At 43.8% G+C, this 21378-nt stretch overlaps 1 long non-coding RNA gene across 1 annotated transcript; it reads left to right on the top strand.

Annotated features, from left to right (window-relative positions):
- The first annotated feature begins 9646 nt into the window (after window positions 1-9646).
- On the top strand, window positions 9647-18593 carry LOC121831011 (uncharacterized). Its single transcript, XR_013044110.1, has 2 exons — window positions 9647-13368; window positions 18313-18593. It is a non-coding gene; the product is annotated as an uncharacterized LOC121831011 (long non-coding RNA).
- The last annotated feature ends 2785 nt before the right edge of the window (window positions 18594-21378 follow it).

Genomic DNA, 21378 nt, shown 5'->3' with positions numbered 1-21378 from the left:
CCCCCGACCCATTTCACAGGGATGGGCAAACCTCTCGCCCTGATCTGACCACTGACTATGGTTGTTAGTAGGCCCCGCTGGGCCAAGTTTGCATCAACCTGCTGACCCCAGTTCTCTTCCTTTGGTGTAGAAGCTGAAGTCCTAGTAACCTCAAGTGCTTACGCACACTACTTGGCCCAGCCTCTCTCATCCAGGCCAAAGCTGTCGTCTCCCCAGAAGGCCTCTTCCACAGAGGGAGCTGGCCGTGACTGGGACATTGTAGCACTCGATCTTGTCTTGCTGTAGACTCCATAGGACCACACACTTTTGTTCACATTCTCATGTGTACTAACTGCTTTGGTTAGAGCATGTTTTATTATTGTCCAGGCCTAAGCACTCTATTGCTCACTCACAAACTAGTCAATGTCCATTGTCCATCAGGAAAGCTAATATCATCTAATTCCAGTATCTCATTCTCGTCTCTAAGCCCGTGTGACCCAAATCCCACAGCAAGTAAATGACATGTACAGGATTCAAACCCCAAATCAGTCAGAGTCTAGATGTGGTGGCCTTGGCTTCAGATGGCATCAGGGGAGATGACAAGAAAACAGTCATCCTAAGCCAGGCACTGTAGTGCATAGCTCGGGCCTCAGCATCTGGTTTTGTTCAGTGAGAGCTGGACAGGAAGGTTGGACATACAAGTTATTTCAAAGAGCAGGACAAAGGCCATTCTGGGACTTGCACAACTGTGCAGCCCTGCCACAGTCTGTGGGTAGACATCCAATTCTTGTTTCCCTTGTAGGTACCATCCAGCTTTAAGTCTGCCCTGTGATCCTTCTCCTTTGGAAGCAACCAGAACAAGCCCATTGCCTTGCAACAACCCCTTCAAACCAGCTGCTCTTGGGAGCTCCTCCAATGGTCAGTCCATCTCTCAATAGCGAACGCGGGGAAGTACACCCTAGTCTCAATGTTTGTGGCTATGAGAAGCCATGCCGGGGACACACATGGTGGCCAGGGGGCAGGCCAAGACTGCAGAAGGCCAGAGGTGGAAGCCCAGCTGGGAGAGCTCCCGCAGGAAGTGGGAGGGGCTTAGGGAGAACCTCCATCTGCCAAGGAAATCCCCTCCCCTGGGTTCACTCAGAGGCCAGCTCAGGTTGAAGCAAAGATGCTGGGGAGCAGGCTGGGAAGCCAGGCCCAGGGAGAGGCAGAAATGCCAGAGACAACACTGTGAGAGGCAAGAAGAAAGCCAGGAACTGGCTGAAGGTCACTGAAGGTCCTGGAGCGGGTCTGAACTTGGCCAGCCCTGCCTTCTCCAGTCCAGGAGAGCAGAGAAGAATTTGTTGGGAAGGGGATAAAGAAGAAAAGCTACTCTCTTCATTTTATGAGCTCTTCAAAACTCTGGTAACAAGACCTGTCAGGAACAGTGCACACACAGGAAGCAACAGGGGAAAAAAAACTGAACAATAACAAGGTCAGTAAAGTATGTGGAGAAGAAGCACCCATGGTGATGAGATAGGGCTTCCTCTGGTACTTAAAATTAAACAGCATGGGCTGGGGTGTGGTTCGGTTGATATGGCATTCACCAAGCAAGCACGAAGTCCTGGGTTTGATCCACAACATCACATACACCCAGCATGGTAGCACAGGCTAACACTTGAGAGGCAGAGCCAGCATGATCACGAGTTCAAGATCATCTTCTGCTACATAGCAAGTTCAAGACCAGCCTGGGATACGGGAGCTCTTCTGTCAAAAGTGGGGTGGCGGCTGGGTAGCTCAGTTGGCAAGTGCCTGCCGCACCAGCTTGAGGACCCAGAACTGGAGTCCCAGCCCCTATGTAAAGAGCAGATTAACCCCAGCACTAGGGGGACTGACCCAGGCGGATCCCTGGAGCTCACTGCCAGGCAGCTTAGCCCAAATGGCATGCTCTGGGTCTCGACCCTGTCTCAAAAAGCAAGTGGCGGGGGGCAGGGGGGGTGCTGGAGAGATGGCTCAGCAGCTAAAAGCACTGGCTGCTCTTCTACAGGACCCAGTTTTGATTCCCAGAACTCACATGGCAACTCACAACCATTCCTAATTCTAGTTCCAGGGGATCTGATGCCCTCTTCTGGCCTCTGCAGGCACCAGACACACAGATAAGGCATAGGCGTACATGCAAGCAAAACACTCATATACATAAAAGATAAAAAAAATACAAAAAAATAACAAGATGAAGGCTGACCTCTGGCTTTCATACATATTCTCACACACATGCATACATAGGACTGCACACACACACACACACAGCTCATCAGTAAGAAAGTAAATCGCTCAGACCCACAATGTGAAAACATTGGCTAAAAATCCACATAAATTTCCATTTGTTTGTTGGTTTGTCTTACTTTTAAAATATAGGATGGATAGGCCAGGATCTCTTAACATAATAAAGAGTGGCAATATCTTATTTAAAATTAAAATACAATAAAAAGAAAAATTATAATTGGTTCATTAAAATCAGCAACTCAAAAGGATATTCAGCTTCAGTGCTATTCCTTAATATTGCTCTAGAAATTAATGCCAATGCAGTAAAAGAAAATACAAAATAAACAAGATACATTAGGAAAAAAATTATCAATCAGACCTTAGTTATCAATGCTGTATATTAAAATTCCACTGAAATAAATTCTAGGAATAAATTAATCATTAAGGAGAGCTTTAAAACTCACTAAGAATAGAATAAATGTGAATTAAAACAATTAACAGGACAAAACGTTAACAATCAAAAAGTTTGAGACCACAATGAAGACGTGGGTTGGCAGGCACCTTCACACACTGCTGGTGGCGTCTTAGAGGAAAGGCCAGCTGTCCTTCTTACACTCCTATAATTCTCTGCAGACACTAGCCGAGTGCCCTACCATTTAACTCCATTCTGAGAGTAGCCGCCCAGAGAAAGTGCACACCCCACAGGCTAAGAGCTTAACCCTCAAGACTAACCCCACTTCAGACAGCAGTTATAAGCAGCTTACCTCTGTGTCAATCAGCTATGGATTGGGGAATCCCACAATTCTCTGCTTGTTTTTAATAATTTGTTGCAATGGCCGAAGAAACTCAAAGCAATACATTTACTGGTTTATATATAATGACAGATGTGACAAAGAGACAAGAGGAGAGGTGCATAGAGTCATATTGGAAGTGTGCAGGGCTCTGTCCTTACGGAGCTGGCATGTGCTGCCTCTTAGTCTATGGATACATTGACACACCCAGACACTCAGCCAGGCCTGTACCTGGGGGGCATTTGTGGGGGCTTCCTCACAGAAGTCTGATCAATTTTTCATTCCAGCTCCAGCTCCTCTTCCCTCCTTGGGGATTGTGGGACTGGGGCTGAAAATGGCTGGGTCTTTCGGGTGACTAGGTCTCCTCCAGGAGCCCCCCAAATAGTCATTTTGTTAGGACAAAGATACTTCCAGCACATTTCCAGGGGTCTTAGATCTGTGTCAAGGACTAAGGAACTGTAAATACATATTTCTTGCTATTCCACAGTTTTGTGTATTTGTACAGGCAATGCAACAATGTGGCAATACTTTAACATCACAAATATGCATGTTTTAATCTACTAATTTCTCTTTTAGAGACTAAATTATATAATGAATGTGTGCAACATGCACTATAATGTACAAGCGTATCCTACAGATATCCTTGGATCTATGTTTTAAAAATGTATGCACAATGTTATTCCTATCTATTGCTTCTGCATTTTAAAAAACTAAAAATGATCTAAAGAACCATCAATAAACAATCTCCATTCAATGGTACACTATGCATCTATGAAAAGGGATAACGAGGAAAGCTTTGTATTCTGAAGGGGATGAGCACCAACGATATAAATTTAAGTGGAAAATGCAACACATTTAAAAGATTGTGCACCTGTGTGCGGTGGTATACTCCTGTGTTTCCAATTTCTTGGGAAGATGAAGCAAGAGAATCATTTAAATGCTGAGGTTCAAGGTCAGCCTCTGCAACATTAGCTTATACACAAAATATCTACAGAAGAATACAAAGCAATTAGTAGTAATATTTACTATGTCTGTGATACTCTAGTCTATTGTAAGAGTTTTCAGCCAAGTGGATGTATTACCTATTAATAAATACATTTAATTTTAAGAAATAAGACCTACAGCAATACTTTAAAAAGCAGGCGGGGCAGGAAATCTCCTTTGCTTTGCCAGATGTAAATAATTTGGTTCAAAACTATTACAGGTGACATTGTGGTATCCACATGTAATTCCAGCACTCAGGAGGCTGAGGCAGGAAAATCACAAGTGTGAGATTAGCCTAAGCAACATAGAAAGACCCTGTATCAAAAAAGAAGTCAACTATGAACTAGGCATGGTGGCACATGCTTGTAATCCCAATACTCAGTAGAGGCAGAGGAAGAAGGATCAGGAGTTAAGACTACCCTCAGCTAGAAAGTTCAAGACTACCTTTGGCTACCTAAGACCCATCTCCAAAATAAATAAACAAATAAATAAATAATGTTTAAAATACTATTACTAAATATTATTAAATGACAGTACTAGCAAAAGTACTTGACAAATATGTAAATCAATAACTTAATACATAGCAAAGGAAACATAAAATGTAAGAAATATGAAATTATTCAACAAATCATCTGAATTTATTGTCACTGGCATCAAACATCCAAATAAGTTCTACATTATTAAAAAAAAAAAAGAAAAAGAAAAACAGTGCGTGCATGTATGTGTGTGTGCACACACAGGAGTGTGCAAGTGTGAGCACCAGTACACGTGCACACAGAGGCCAGAGCAGAGTGCCAGCGTCTTCTACTCTCTGCTTTATTGCTTGAAGCAGGGTCTCCCACTGAACATGGAAGCTCTGAGTGTTTGGCTAATTGGCCTCCAAGCTCTCAGAACCCACCTTTCTCCTTGGTGTTCTCTGCCTCCATGCTGGGGTAACAGGCAGGCAGGGCCATTCCTAGCCTTTACTGGAGGGCCAGGGATTTAGACTCAAGACCTCATACTTGCAGAGTAAGCACCCTTATCTGCTGAGCCAGCTCCCCATCTCCGATACTCAATTTTTCAAATGTACAAAATTAAACTGTGCAAAACTAGGTAAAATCTGTGAGTAATTAACTAATTTCCACATATTGGTGGATCTTTCTGTTTTGAATTATAAATCAGCCTCTCATTCCTGGAATAAGCCCCATTTGGTCATGATTTATGTTCTTTTTCAGATGCTGTTGTTTCCAGTTTACTGATATTTTAAGAACTCATGTCAGATGTTGGTCCTTAGTTTTCTTGGAACATCTTTATCTGGCTGTGGAGTCAAGATAAAGCTGACCACCTAGAATAAACTAAGTGAAGCCCTTCATCTATTCTTTAGGTGAGTTTGCAGGTGGGTAATATTCCATTCTAATGCACAATAGACTTCATTTATTAAGTACATACTGTTCACAGTATTCCCTTGATAAAATACCTATAGGGTCTGTTATGATGGCCCCTTTTGCATTTCTAAAGCCCCTCTCTCTCTTTCTTGCCAATTTTATCAACCTTTTTAAAAACCAAACTTTCAGTTTTGTTGACTCTACTATTTTTCTGTTCTATCTCATTTATTTCCACTCTTTTTTTTTAGATGTATTTATTTTCTGTGGATGATTGTTTACCACATGTATGCATGTGTACCACATGTGTGCTTCTTGCCCACAGAAGTCAGAAAGGTCATTGGATCCCCTGGAACTGGAGTTATAAATGGCTGTGAGCCACCATGTAGGTGTTGAAAACCAAACCTGAGCCTCTGCAAGAGCAGCAAGTGCTCTTCACCACTGAGTTGTTTCTCTAGCCCCTGATTTCCATTCATTATTTATGATTCGATTTGCCATTTTCAGGTGTTTTGGGGTCAAGGGAGTGGACCCTTTCTTTTCTAATGTGAACATTTCAAGTTAAATGTATTTGGAACTACTGTCAGCTCCATACACCAGTTCTGATGCCTTGAGTTTTCATTGCCTTTCGGTTAGCATATACTTTCCCTCCTGTGACCTAAGTTATTCAGAGAACTCTTTTAATATCTGTGCATTTTGTTGGTGGTGATGATTTCCCATTTAATTCATTTGCAGTCAGAGACTCCATGCAGTTTCAACTCTCAAGTTGATTGAGACATACTTCATGACCCATTATTGTGTTCTATTTTGGAGACTGTTACACGTGTACTTGCAAAGAATGTATGTTCTGGTATGGCTGAGCACTAGTGTTCCATAATTGTTAAACAGGCCAGTCAGGGATGGTGCGTAATCCTTTGTTTTGTTTTTTGTTTGTTTGTTTGTTTGTTTGTTTCATTGGTTTTGCTTGGGAGGTGTTTGTTTTTGTTTTTGTTTTTTGTTTTTTGGTCTTTTGAGAGAGGGTCTCACTATGTAGTCTTGCTGGCCTGAAATTCACTATGTAGACCAGGCTGGCCTTGAACTCATAGCAAGTCATCTGCCTTTACCACACTAGTCCTGGGATTAAAGGCATTCGCCACCACACCCAACCCTTTGTTTTCAGGCTGGCCTCAAATTTGGTACTTAGCTGAGGGCGGCCTTGACCTTCTGATCCTCCTACCTCTACCTGCCAAGTTACAGGCGTGCACCCCCATGCCAGGTTTATGCAGCTGTAGGGATCAAACCAAGGAGCTTCAGGCATACTGGGCTCTCTGTCGGTTTGTTGTTATTGTTGTTGTTGTTGTTGTTGTTGTTGTTGTTGACAGGGTTTCTCTGGGTAGCCCTGGCTGTCCTGGAATTTGCTGTGTAGATCAGGCTGGCCTTGAACTCAGAGAGTCTCCTGCCTCTGCCTCCTGAGTGCTGGGATTAAAGGTATGTGCCACCACTGCCCAACCCAGCCTGTGTTCTTAATTCTCACTGGTCGTCTGTCTGCTCCATCAGTTTCCAAAAATGGAATGATGGGATCCCCAGCTACACTCGTGATTCATCCATTTCTACTTTTGCTTTTGAGCCATTTCCCTAGCTCTTTGTCAGCATTTGACAAATGTGTTTTGAAGCTCTGTTGGGTGTACACATTTAAAACATTCATTAAGCAATCTTTTCAGTGTTGAGCTAAGTTCCTCATTAGCCTTGGCAGTTTTTCTTGTCTTGATATCTATTTTGCTTTGTATTAATAGAGCCATTCCACTTCTCTAATATAGTTTAGTGCTTGCAAGGTATATATTTTCTCTTTATTTAATTTTAACCCACCTGGGTCTTTAATGTAAAGTGAGTTTCATCTTGTAAACAGCACAAAGTTGCTTCTCTGGGGATTTTGTTTTGTTAATTTTTAAAGTCAATATACAAAGAAATAGGCCTCATTATGACATTAATCATTTCATTGACTTTTTTTTTTTTTTTTGCCAGTCATGTTTGGTTCTATCCTGGGTCTCTGGGATGTCCAGCCTCTGGGTCCTGGTCATCCAGGCAGTGTCAGGCCTTGGGCTCCCTCTCAAGGCGTGGGCCTCAAGTTGGACCAGTCATTGGCTGGCCACTCCCACAGGTTCTACACCACCATTACCCCACATCTCAAGGCACAACAGTTTGTTGGTCAAAGGTTTTGTGGTAGGGTTGATACTTCAGTCCCACTATTGGGAGCCTTGCCTGGTTAAAGAAGACGGACAGTTCAGGTTCCATATTCCCCATTACTAGGAGATTTCACTAGGGTCAGGGAGTTTCCACTACACTAGGTTTCTACACCGTTCCCCAAATGCCCCCCAGTTCCAGTGCTCTCCCAGTACTCTCTCCCTCTACCCCTCCCCCACTCACCTCACCTGAGCCCTCTTATTTCCATCCCCACCTGCCCCCAGTCCACCCAAAAACTCTATTCTATTTCCACTTCCCAGGGAGAGCCATGTATCCCCCCTTGAGCCCTTCCTTGTTTCTTAGTGTCTCTGGGTCTGAGGATTGTAGCATGATGATCTTTTACTCAACAGCTAGTATCCACTTATAAGTGAGTATATACCATATTGTCTTTCTGGGTCTGGGTTACCTCACTCAGGATGAATTTTCTGATTCCATCCATTTGCCTGCAAATTTCATGATGTCATTGTTTTTAACAGCTAATACTTCATTATGTAAATACACCACATTTTCTTTATCCATTCTTCTGTTGAGGGACATCTAGGTTGTTTCCAGTTTCTGGCTATTATAAATAAAGCTGCTATGAACAGAATTGAGCAAGTGTCCTTGTGGTAGGATGGAGTGTCCTTTGGGTATATGACCAAGAGTGGTATGGTTGAGTTTTGAGGTAGATAGATTCCCAGTTTTCTAAGGAACCTTCATGTTGATCTTCATAGTGACTGTACAAGTTTGCACTCCCATCAGCAATGAAGGAGTATTTCCCTTGCTCCACATCCTCACCAGCATGAGCTGTTACTTGTGTTTTTTATTTTAAAATGCTTTCTCTTTTGAGTTGCCTTAGTCATGGTATCTTTCCACACCAATAGAACAATGATTAAGACATGCAACAATAAACACGATAAGTATTCAAGGATGACCTTGAACTTGCGATCCTTCTGCTACTACCTCCTGACTGCTGGGTTTACAGCCAGGTTTCTGAGGTGCTGGGGATTGAGCCCAGGGCCACATGCATGCGAGGCAGTCTACCAACTGAGCTACAGTCTCACCTTAGTTCTTAAAAGGTATTTTTCCTGGATAGAGAAGTCTAGGTTGACAGATTTTCCTGTTAGCCCTTCATAGATGTTAAAAACAAAGACTTGTTCTGCACTCCCTCATATGTGTGTCTCCTGTACATGGTGTATCTTTTGTTTGGCTGAGTTTCAGATTTTTTTTTTTTCTGCGTCATTGAGTTCTAGCAGTTTAGTTCTGTTGTCCCTTGGTGTGGTTTACTTTATGTCTATCTTATCCTGCTTGGGGTTTGTTGAGCTTTCTGAGTCTGTGGATTTATAGTTTTATCAGATATAGAAACTTCTCTGCTGCTATTTCTCCTGTGCTTTCCTCTGGGATCCCAACTAGACATACAATATGCCCTTGTTACTGCCCTGTAGGGGACAGAGGTGATGGACAATTTTTTCCAGTCTCTTTCTGCTCTCTGTATTTCAGTTTGAATGGCTCTTACTGCTTTGTTTTCAAGTTCACTCATCTTTTCTGCAGTGTCTGGTCTGTTAATGATGCCCATCCAGAGAATTTGTTATCTTCTGTATTTTCTATGGTCTGTCACCTTGGCATTTCCATGTCACTATTTTTATATCTAAACTGTTCCCTTCCTTATTAAGTTCATTATCATTTAAATCCTCAAGTATCCCTATTTAAAGCTCCTTCCTGTTAATTGCATCACATCCTTAATATCTGTGTCTGTTTCTATTGGTGGATTTTTTTTTTTTCCTGATTCTGGATCACAGTCTTGCTCCTTCTCATGAGTAGTATTTTTTTTCCTTTTATTGAAACTAGCTTTTCTTCTTACATAATATATCCTGATTATGGTTTCCCCTCCCTCTACTCCTCCGAGTTCCTCCCCACCTCCCCTCCCATTCAAATTCACTCCCTTTCTGTCTTTCATTAGCAAACAAATGGGCTTCTAATGGATAATAATAAGATAAAACAAAAACTAACACATCAGATTTGGACAAGACAAACAGAAGGTGAAGGGTCCTGGAATATAGAAATATAAAATTATAAGCTTAAGAGTCATCAGTCATCAGCTCTAAAGGTTAACTTCTAACAATGGCTCTCTGCTTACAGCCAGCTCCTCTGTCAACAGCCAGGGGTTAACTTTTAACCCCCTTGCCCCTTATAGCCAGCAACTGCCTAGACCAAAGTTAACTTTTAATAGTTGTTTCTACGGGACTTCTAGCATGCACCCCATGTCTGATGTTTCTACATGACTCCCAGTATGCACTTCCTGCCTAACACCTTTCCCCTTACAATAAAACGGGGCTCATAACTCCCTTCCAACTGCTACAGCCTCAAAATCCAACTCTGGCTGTGGTCTCAGCTAGCTGATAAGCTTTAATGCCCTGTGATGATTTTTATTTTATTTTATTTTATTTTATTTTTCTTTGGAATAAAGTTTGCTTCTGGTTTAATAGACTTTGATGGTCTGTCCCCCATTATTGCAAGATTCTGGACCCAACAAAGGAAAGGAGCCCAAAAGAAGGCACAAGAAAGAAGAGATAAACGTGTTTGCAACACTCAGGAATCCCATAAAAACACTGAACTGGAAGCCATAATATATACACAAAGGACCTGGTGCAGACCCATGCAGGCCCTGTGAATGCTATTTCAGTCTCTGTGAGTTTATATGAGCTTTGAACCTATTAAATTAGAGGGCCTAGGTTTTTTTTTTTGTTTGTTTGTTTTTGTTTTGTTTTGTTTTTTTGGGTTTTTTTCGAGACAGGGTTTCTCTGTGTAGCTTTGCGCCTTTCCTGGAGCTCACTTGGTAGCCCAGGCTGGCCTTGAACTCACAGAGATCCGCCTGACTCTGCCTCCCGAGTGCTGGGATTAAAGGCGTGCACCACCAATGCCTGGCTGAGGGCCTAGTTTTATTAGTGTCCTCCATCCCCTCTGGCTCTTACACTCTTTCTGCCTCCACTACTGAAGGGTTCCCTGATCCCTGAGGGGAGGAATTTGATGGAGACATCCCATTAGAGCCAAGTGTTCTAAGGTCTTTCATTCCCTGCATAGTGTCTGGCTGTAGGTCTCTGTATGTGTTCCCATCTGCAGCTTTCTGATGATGGCTGAGGAAGGCCCTAATCCGTGAGTATAACAAAAAGTCATTAGGCTTTTTGTTTTGTTTTGTTTGTCTTGTTTTTTATTTTTGTTTGTTTGTTTTTTAAAGAACAATACTATTTGGTTTTATCCTAAGTCCCTGGTCCCTGGGCTATCTAGTCTCAGGCTCTTGGTCACTCAAGCTGTGTTGGGTATGGGTTCCATCTCCTGGAGTGGGCCTTAAGTCCAATCAGATATTGGTTGGTTACTCCCTCAAGCTTTGTGCCACCATTGCCCTAGCATATCTTACAGGCAGGACACCATTGTAGATAAGGGGTTTGTGGCCAGGTTAGTGTTCATGTTTCTTTTGTGGTAATATGCAGAGTGCCTTCCTGTACCAAAGATGGTAGAATGTAGGGGTGAAGGCTCCATGTAGACAACAGCTCGGCTTCTCCATGTTCAGTGAGTTGTGTAGGTGTTGTCCTCAGCTGTCAGTTTGTGGGGAGCAGCCTATAGTCTTGGCAACAGCCTGGGTAGTTTGGGAGTTCCTTAGGCCAACAACTCAATTATATGTAACCCAGTCCCAGGACTGGAAGTTTCATTTGGTGACAAGAGAGGTCCAGATGGGGTTCTGTCTCTCCCATTATTTAGCAGTTTCATTTAGATCCTCTTCATATATGTGTGCATTTTAGGAAGCTTTAAGTAGTAATATTTTTAATGCTGGGCCTTGTGGAGGGTATGCAGTCATGTAGTTCTGTGTGTGGTTTCCAGTGTTAACGCTTTCCATCTAGAACAGAAAAGAGACATAGATGGGAAAACTGGTGAGATATAAATAGAGCCTGCAGTTTAGTTAACAGCAGTGTTATAGTGCTGGTTTGTTTGTTTGTTTGTTTGTTTGGGAACTACCTCTGTAGACCAGACTGGCCTCAAACTCACAGAGATCTCCCTGCCTCTGCCTCCCAAGTGCTGGGATTAAAGGCGTGTGCCACCACCACCCGGCCAGTGTTGGTTTCTGAATTTGGAGAGATGCAGCATGGTTATGTTTACCATGGAGTAAGCTAGGTAAAGGCTATATAGGAATTCCATGTACTATCTTACTTAATTTTTCAATAAATCTAAAATTATCCCCTCCCCCAAAGTTTATGTTATGGTTGTGTGTGTGCTCACCTATGTGTACACATGTGGAGGACAGACATTGATACCGTCTGTCTGTCTTTAATGCTCTTCACATTTAGTGCTTGTTCATAAACAAGGCCTCTCACTGAACCTTAAGCTCAATGCTTCAGCTAGACTGGCTGACCAGCAAGCCTCAGGGATCCACCTGTGTTCAAGCCCAGCACTGGCTTCACAGGGCCATGCCACCACACTTGGCTTTTTACAAGGGTGCTGGGCATCCACATTCAGGTCTTCATGCTGGTACAGAAAGCACGGGACACACCAAGTCATCTCTCCAGCCCCTCCACGCTATTTTTGGAGACAAATTCTCTCACTGCACCCTCACACATGTGGAGGTCAGAGGACAACTCGGGATCGTTGCTCTCTTTCTACCACGGGTTCTAGGGACCAAACTCAGGTCATGAGGCTTGCATGGCAGGTGTCTTTATCTGCAGAACCACTCACTGGCTCTCATCTGAGACCTTCAGTTTGTATTTTCCTCACTAGACATAGGTTGTACTATATTTTGATCTCTTGCTGAGTGGGTCTTCCTGGCACACATATTTGTGCTATCTGTAGGCATGTGATAATACTGTTTATTCCTTTTCTTTACAGAACCTTTCACCCTGATGTTTTTCTGTTGGTTAGGTTGATTATGGAAGAGCTAGATAACACTGATGGTGGGAGGTGGTGTGTGTTCAAACAGCCTCTGTAATCTCACAGGCCCTCTCTTCTGTTGTTTCGATGTCATGTCAGAAATGGCAGTTCACAATCTAAAATTCAAGGGGTATTTATTTTTACAGCTGTTTTCTTCTGCCGGATCTTTCCCCCTTCCCCATGTTGACCTGAGCCTTCTCTTTCTTTGCACCTTCTGCCTTTCTCTTACTGAAGCTCATGTCCTCTCCTAGAAGTTCCTTGAAGGATAAGTCCTGTCTCCAATGGCACACTCTGGGCCACTCCATCTTGGGAGTTCGTGTACAAAGAGGCTGGAGCACCACATCGTTCCAGGTCTCACTGCGGCTCTTTGTTCTCATCGGTCGTTGGCATGAAAAGCCCCTCAGCTTCCACTGCTGCTCTCAAATTGAGCCTCTGTGCTTTCCGCCCTGCCTCTCGTGGATTTTCAGATCTGTCTGCTGCCCTGCTATTTCTCTCTCTCCCACAGAGATGCTCATTATATGACGGCTGTTGGCGCTCCCTGTCCTGTTACCTAGTTTTGCTGTAAATGTCCCTAGGTGTTCAGTTTTGTCAATTGCTGCTCTGACTTCTCTATGGTCATTTTCATACATGATGAAGCCCTGTCCCAGCTGTCTTTCCAGAATATCTGTGTGTGTGTGTGTGTGTGTGTCCTTTTAAGTCACAGCAGGAAAAGGAAACATTACACACTCTTAAGTAACTTGTGTATTTCATTTGGAATTTAATCACAGTGATGAACACCTTGGAAGAAATTGGTGAGTATGGAGGCTGGCAAGATGGCTCAGCAGGTAAAGCCCTTGCTGCCACGTCTGATTATTGAATTTCATCTCCAGGACCCCTTTGGCAAAAGGAAAGAACACCCGCAGGTAACCCGTTGACTTCGACACATGCACCATGACACACATAACTAAATAAATACATGTGATTTTAAAATGAGTTTTTGAAAATTAGTCATTTAAGTGTAGTTGGACTGGAGAAAGGGCTCAGTAGCTAAGAGCATGTACTGCTCCTACAAAGGACCCCAGTTCAGTTCCCAGCACCCATGTTGGGGGACTCTTTGTCTCTGTCTGTCTGTCTGTCTGTCTGTCTGTCTGTCTGTCTGTCTCTCTCTCTCTCTCTCTCTCTCTCTCTCTCTCTCTCACACACACACACACACACACACACACACACAATTAAAAATAATAAAATAAAATGTTTTTAATTAACCAGTTGAAACAAGGAACTAAAGTTTTGCAAAATCACACTTTCACTCAATTATTTATTGTACATGTCCATGTTTGGTACACAACCTTCACAGTGGCCAGTTTGACACCTTCACGAGATTCTGCTGGATAAATATATCAAAACTGAGGCAGCTCCTTATTGTCAAACATGTGCTGCCTCAGTTGATGATATCATAAATATCTTCCTGTGCTTGGCTGCTTGTTTTTGCTGAATTATTTCCTTATGAAAGAATCCCAAGAGTGGGATGACTGGGTCAAGGGTAGGAACATCTCCCTGACTCCGGCACTTTAGAATCTGAAAATGTGTTTGGAGAATTCTTTTTCTTATTATAGGGGAAAGGTTGACGCTCAGTTGTCAATGGTGAGGATGCCATGAGAAAAGCCCTGTTTCTCAGGGCCACTGCTAATGTGCCCCGTCTCCCAGCTGTCATTCTCTCCTCTTCATGTCATTCAGCTTTCCTGTTTTGGAAGCATTTATGGAGTGCCTGCTCTGCAGCAGCCACTGGGGTTTCTCTCTGACTCACTGCAGTGAACCCCACAAGACTGTACATTGTTCTGGCCGATGACTGATTCAACACCTATAATGCCAAGAGAACCAGGTCAGAAGTGCATTGGCCTGTTCTTCCTGAGTCATGTGAGGATGCTGTGGCCTGCAGGGCAGCTCCCTTATTTTCCCCAATGTGTCTGAGACTGTCTAGGGAATCCTAGAGTCTTCTGCCAGAGAGAGCTGGTGTTAGCAATCCATCCCTCTCCATAGGTGGGTACGAACCCCAGGCCTAGCCCTGAGGAGAAAACCGAGTCTAAGCAATGGCAACTGCTCCAGCTGACCCCTAAGAGCATCCTCCTACATTGTCCCAACAAACTGCTGAGCTAGCAATAGCCCTGTAGTGACCCAGTCACAGCCTTCCCGTTATCTGGACTCAGCCCACACTTAGCCTTCAGCCTCGTTTTCCCTCAGCCTATCTTCCCAAGATCCCTGAAAACTGAATCTTGATCTAAACCCAGATGCCTTTGGTTCCGGTTCTGGAAGTGGTTCCGAGTCTCTGCTTACCCTAATAGGCATTTCCCCACTTGAGAGTTAGATCCTGCTCCACAACCTGTTGAGTTTCTATGTTTGATCACCTGAGCACTGAAAACAAAGATTCTGGGCCTGTCTCTACTTTATGTTCCATAGCCACACCTCCTACCTGATGAGCCTGCAATCACAACCTGTCTGTGGAGGTTGAATAGGAATGCCCCCCCCCATAGACTCATGTGTTTGGATATTTGGTCTATAGGGCACTATTAGGAGGTGTGGCTTTGTTGGAGGAAGTGTGTCACTAGGGGATCGGTTTTGAGGTCTCAGAAGCTCAAGCTAGTTCATTTCTTGCTGCCTGTGGATCAAGATGTAGAACTCTCAGCTCCTTCTCCAGCACCATGTCTGCCTACACACCACCATGCTTCCCACCCTGCCACGGACTGGCCCACCGGGAGTACCACGACCGTAGGAGAATCAGGGCTTGGGTAGTCAGGAAGGCAAGGATTCAGCGACTGACAGACAGACAACAAACACACTCGAAAGTGGTTTGAATCTGCTGCAACTTTACTTCTGCAAATCAGTAGTTTATATACAGAAAAGAAAACTATCAAGTCATACAGGGAACAACAAGAGCTTGGCAATAATTCAATTACATCATCTTTAAAAAACATCAAGCACACAGTTATTAATCGGTGCTAGACATATCCCTTCACTCACAAGAACTTTATGACCCAAAGAGCAGTCTGTGTTTTTTAAACTTAATACAGTCCCTAGACTTGTGAAGGCTTCTTTGAGGTTGCGGCTGTGTCCTTCATCTTCATCTCAGCCGCTCGCTAGTTTATTATTCATTTTTACTTTTCTGGTTCTCATGACCCATTTAGCCAATTTGGATGCTGCAGATCCTCCCTAAGTATTTCTTCAGTTCTTCACCATATATCTCTTCTAATATAAAACCTTTTTACCTGCTGGAATATGGACACTTGTACTTTTACACCTGTAAGGGGAAGGGGTTCTGCTGTAGTCCTTAAATTTTCCATGCTGAACTTCCTCAACAGAGGGGCCCACCATCTGCCTCCTATGAGATAATGTTTTCTGCCATAAATCACTTTAGTTGGGATTCCTAAAGGATTCCTAGTGGGTGAGTGTTCATTCCCTAGAAGTGCCTGAACTATTATACTTTCTATTATCTAGCAACTTGAGGCTTGAGGTCTTTAAGGAATAGTTCATTCTACTATATCTAAATAAGGTCCATGTCCAGCTTCCCCTTTCCTCCATAGTTCACAACCCAAGCATTCATTAATTTTGGCTGTGTTTTATAGATTAATTAGAACATTATCAGAAAAGCAGTTATACAGAACCCATAGCCCAGGGAGCTCATGATCTCTGAAGCACGTCTCCTTCGAGAACGAGACATAACACGGGTACTCTGCCAGGGACCTCCAGGGAGCTTAGTCCCGTGGGACACGTATCTCCTGTCCGCTATTATTGACATAATTATTCATGTCACACGGACGACACTGGAGTTGGTGTGGCACCACCCTGATGATAATGGACTAAACCTCTGAACTGTAAGCCAGGCCCAATTAAATGTTTTCCTTTTTAAGGGTTACCATGGTCACAGCAACAGACACTCTAAGACACTGTCCCAACCTTCACCATGACTTTACAGTCCCTGTCAAGACCAGGTAATTCCCGAGACTATCCATGTTGCCAGGGGACATGTATCTAAGCTTGCTAAGTTAATAATCACAATGTTTTCAAGGTGAGCAATCCAAGGGCCAGCGAGTAAATATGACTTTTCAGAAGTCAAACAACAAGCCTGTAATCATATCTATGCGTGGAGCCCAGAGTTCCTGACTCCGGGGAGGAAAGAAGCAGGTGGAACATTAGAGAAGAAAGGTGGGGATGGCTCCGAAGTGGAAGTTCAACAACAATTCCTAAGACCCGCAGCACGGAGAAAGAGAGATGGCCCAGGGCTCAGGAGCAAAGACAAGTCTCACCTTTCAAGACCCTAGTATGAGGTCAGGAAAATCAAATCACGGGGGTGATCTTAGGTGGAGCTCTAGATCATTAGACTTCATTTACTTAAATTCTGCTTGCATCACCAGACTGTCCCAGATGCCTAGAGTAGGGACTGGCCAATAGGTGCAGTAGCGGTAGGACCCGGGGGACTCACACTTACAGCCCAAGAGAAAAGAATAGACATGAAAGTTAGGAAAGACACAAGGGATGAGAACTGGGCTGACCTCACTCATATCCAATGCTCAGAAAACCTACACATTACTCAGGGCCTCCTGTATCTCAGGGACTAAGTAACCATTGCTCAAAATACGTATCACTACTGCCCATGGAAGTCTAATGCTTCCTGCAGTGTTTCTGTAAGACCCAGGACACATCTCTTCTCTTCCACTGGTTTCCCAGGGATGATGTCCTTTAGTATCATGTTTGTTCTGCACTGTATCAACACAAGCACAAAATTTTGCCCTGTAACGGAAAAAAAAAATAGCATGCCATATATTAGATTAATAGACTTTTCTAAAAATGATGGGCAAAGGGTGTTCCCTCACTCATTAGACAACAGACAAGCCACAAATCTATGTGTTTCTATTCTCTTAAGTCCTCGTGAGCAACCCCAAAGATGGTTTTCCCTGTTGGCTTCAACTCTCTGTCTACCATCACGGCCGCCATGCCCACATGTATCTGCCTCCTCCGTTTCCCTCCTTCACTCTCTCTTCTGTTATTTTCTCTCTTATTAACCTCTCCAGTCTCAGACACACATTTAGAACATCCTACCTCATTCAAGAGTGTGCCCCTGGCCATGACAGCCCAGCTGAATCCCAGGACTAGACTAGGAAAGCTTGATCTGCCCTGTGCCTTCGGAGGCACCTTATAGGCTTCTAGTAGAGGGAAGAGGCCCAAAGTGAAATACTGCTTTTATTTGATGAGCAAAAGTCATGCTTATGACAACCAGAGATTTTCAGTTTTTCAGATCTATGTAAACTCTCAAAATATTCTCAGTCTGCAAACTCTGGACCGAAATGTAACTTGAATCCAACTGCAAAAAAATCACTCAGTGAGCATTTCCTGCAGTCAAACTAAGTAACCAGGTGAGCAATGAAACTTCAAGACAGATGGACTGTTTCTTTCACTAGCTAGTGGCACAAAACAACGTAAGTTGGTTGTTTTCAAGAGTTATATGGGTCAGGAATCGCAAAGGGCATGACAAGGACAGCTGTTATTTGCTCCACCGTGTCTAGAGCCTCAGTGGCTGGGGATTACCAAACCGCTGGATTCAGTAATTATCTGAGTATTCTTTTACTCATCTGTCTAGTATTTGCGCCCCTCCCCCCTCTGGCTTTCTCACAACATAGAGGTTAGGTTCTGGGGTAAGAGGCCTCTAAGAATGTCCCTAGTGATCCCTACCTGCTGGAACTCACAGCGTGTGTAATCTCATCCCCTTGAGTACTTGCAGCTAACCAACAGAACATGGCAACATTATTCTCTCAATGTTTTCCCACCATTAAATTACAAAGGCATGTGATGCATTATCTCTCCGTTGCTCTTGCTAGCTTTAATGAAGCAAGCTGCCATGTTGAAGAGGCTCCAACAGCCAGGAACTAAAGCCTTCGGTTTAACAAACCTTAAAGAATTGAATCCTTCCCTCAAACCTTGGAAGTGGCCTTGGAAATGGACTACTCTCCATGTGTATTTTCAGATGAGAGCCTCCACCCCAACCCTTTCCCAAAACCTCAGTCACAGTCTTGTCCTGAATCAGAAGATCTAGCTGACCATGGCTGAATTTCTAACTCAGACAAACTGTGAAATGAATAATAAATGTGTGTTATCTTAAGCTGAGGTCTTGGAATCCATTTTTTAATAGAGCAGCAGATATCTAATACAAGCTCCAAGAATGAATGTTCCACAAAAACCAGGCAGAAAGGACTGGGGAGGTGGCTCAGTTGGTAAAGTGTTTGCTGTGCAAGCGTGGACATCTGAGTTTGACCCCAGTGCCCATATGAATATATAAAATTTAAAAAGCCAGGCATGCTGATGTGCTTGTAACCTCATCACTAGGGAGACAGAAATAGAGGATTCCTGGGACTCACTTGCTCACTGACCAGCTAGCCTAGTGAGCACCATGTCCCAATGAGAGACTCTGTTTCAAAACACAAGGCTTGGCCGGGCGATGGTGGCGCATGCCTTTAATCCCAGCACTCGAGAGGCAGAGCCAGGCGGATCTCTGTGAGTTCGAGGCCAGTCTGGACTACCAAGTGAGGTCCAGGAAAGGCACAAAGCTACACAGAGAAACCCTGTCTCAAAAAAAAAAAAAAGCAAAACACAAGGTTGACAGTGCCTGGGGAACGCCTGAGGTTGACCTCAGGCCTCCATGTGCACACATATGTATGTGCATGCACACACATACAAACACACACACAAACTTGATTAATTTATTAATTTAACTTGAAAAACAGGCAGAAACTATATTATCATATCATGATTTATGACCTAGACTCAGAAATCACATAGGGATTTGGGTGTGTAAGTAAATAGTAGACATTTCCAAGCATACACAAAGTCCTGAGTTCAGTCCCCAGCATCAAACATGTGCACGTGCACACACACACACACACACACACACACACACACACACACACACACACATTCCATAATATCACTTCCCTCAAAGTTAAAAACCTGCTGGTTCAAGAAAATGGGTGGTATACCCCATCTTTCAAAGGGAGTGTACAATGTCAAAATATCATCCCAGAAAAAAACATGAGGTAGGAGAGTCACAATGATGATCTTTGGAAAATACACTCTGTCACACAGTTCTGTGGCCTGTCTTCTAGCATGGCCTGGTCTCTTCAATGTATACATGTCAAGAAAGTTGTGTATTCCTTTGCTATTTTGAAACTGAAGGTTTGTTTATGCTCCTTCTGATTTGTCTCCCCTACATTAAAAAAAAAAAGTTCCAAAATTTCTCAGCATGTCACAATCTAAATGGGAGTTTCCCCTCCTGCAGTCAGAGAGACCTCAGAGCCACAATTTCCAAGAATGTAACCATCTAAAGAACAAGATTCTGCACTTAAGAAAGACTCCAAATGGATTACAGCATTGCTCTGGCTACATGTGCTGAAATATTCCAACATTGCTCCACAACCCATGCCAGAAGAGAAGAAACACATCAGTGAGAGAATGGGGGGACTGGTGGGAATCAGACAGCAGGGGCTCTAACGCCCCATAAGCTCCTAGAACATCTGAGCCAGCAGGCACCCCAAAGAACCCTCAGTTCACCTTCCACCGGTACCCACAGCGCAAATGTTTAGTGAGACCCAGTGGAACAGAGTTGACTTCAGTGTTCTGTGCAGCCTGAATGTGTCAGGCTTCACCACTTGGTAAAGTCATACACCTGCTGGCTGCACATCACTGCAATCTGAGCCTCCTGTTACTGGATTTCAAGATGTACAGGCTTTGGCCAAGCTCCTCGAGAGAGGCCTACACATTCCAGACAATTCTGCTCTTCCCACCTCTGCCAGCTCTCAGGCTCCATGTTGCAGATTCTTATGTTCAAGCACCTGCTCCTCTCAGAATCCAACTTGCCCAGACTTGCTTCCCTGCCTCAGCATGAGGCACAGACCTTCCCACCTCCCTTTGTGATAACCCACACTGGGCTGAAATTCAACTATTCATTAGTAAACAGTTGGAGAGAAGACAATTACAACACAGAGAAACTCAAGCAAATAAATGCCTCTGTTCACATCCCCTGGGTCCTAGAGTGACCCCCACATTCCTTTCTGCTGTGGCCAGACATGGAGCAAGGGCCAGCCACCTTCCTAAAATGGGAATTTTCTTGATTCCCCCAAATCCTGAGGTTCGGGGAAAAGGAGGCAGCCATTTTTCCACACTCCAGCCTGAGTCCCATGTCCCACATCCTTCTTTCCTGGCTTAGGACTGGTCTTGTTCCAGGTGGCCTGAGAACAGAGGTGACCATTTCATGGAAATGTCCAACTTCTAAAGGATATCAGAGCAGGCACCCAGACACAGAACACTGCATGTGTAAGACTAGCAATCCCTGATGGAATCAGCTAGGTTTTCCTTATTCTCTTTCTAACAGGAGTCTACAGATCAGGATTACACTGTTTTCCAGCCTTGTGTATTTCCTAGCTCCTGTATCTAAAGGATGACTTACTTACTCATTAGAAAATATCTTAGAGCCAGAGGGTGGTGGTGCACACTTTTATTCCCAGCACTCAGGAGGCAGAGACAGGTGGATCTCTGTAAGTTCAAGGCCAGCCTGATCGACAAAGTGAGTTCCAGGACAGTTGGGGCTATTACACAGAGAAACCCTGTCTGGAAAATTTTTAAAGATTTATTTATTTTATGTATATGAATGCTGTATCTGCATGCCAGAAGAGAGAATCAGATCCCATTTATAGATGGTTGTGAGCCTCCATGTAGGTGCTGGGAATTGACCTCTTGAAGAGCAGCCCCTGTCCTTAAGCTCTGAGACATCTCTCCAGCCCCTGTCCTGGTTACTTTTTAATGTTAATCTGACACAACCTAGAGTCTCCTGGGAAGACGGAACCTCAGTTGAAGAATTACCTTTATCAAATTGACCCATGGCCATGTCTATG

This window comes from Peromyscus maniculatus, chromosome 1 (genome assembly GCF_049852395.1).
Source record: "Peromyscus maniculatus bairdii isolate BWxNUB_F1_BW_parent chromosome 1, HU_Pman_BW_mat_3.1, whole genome shotgun sequence".
NCBI lineage: Eukaryota > Metazoa > Chordata > Mammalia > Rodentia > Cricetidae > Peromyscus > Peromyscus maniculatus.
The sequence above is the reverse complement of the archived record's forward strand: the minus strand, read 5'-3'. Positions and strand labels throughout refer to the sequence as shown.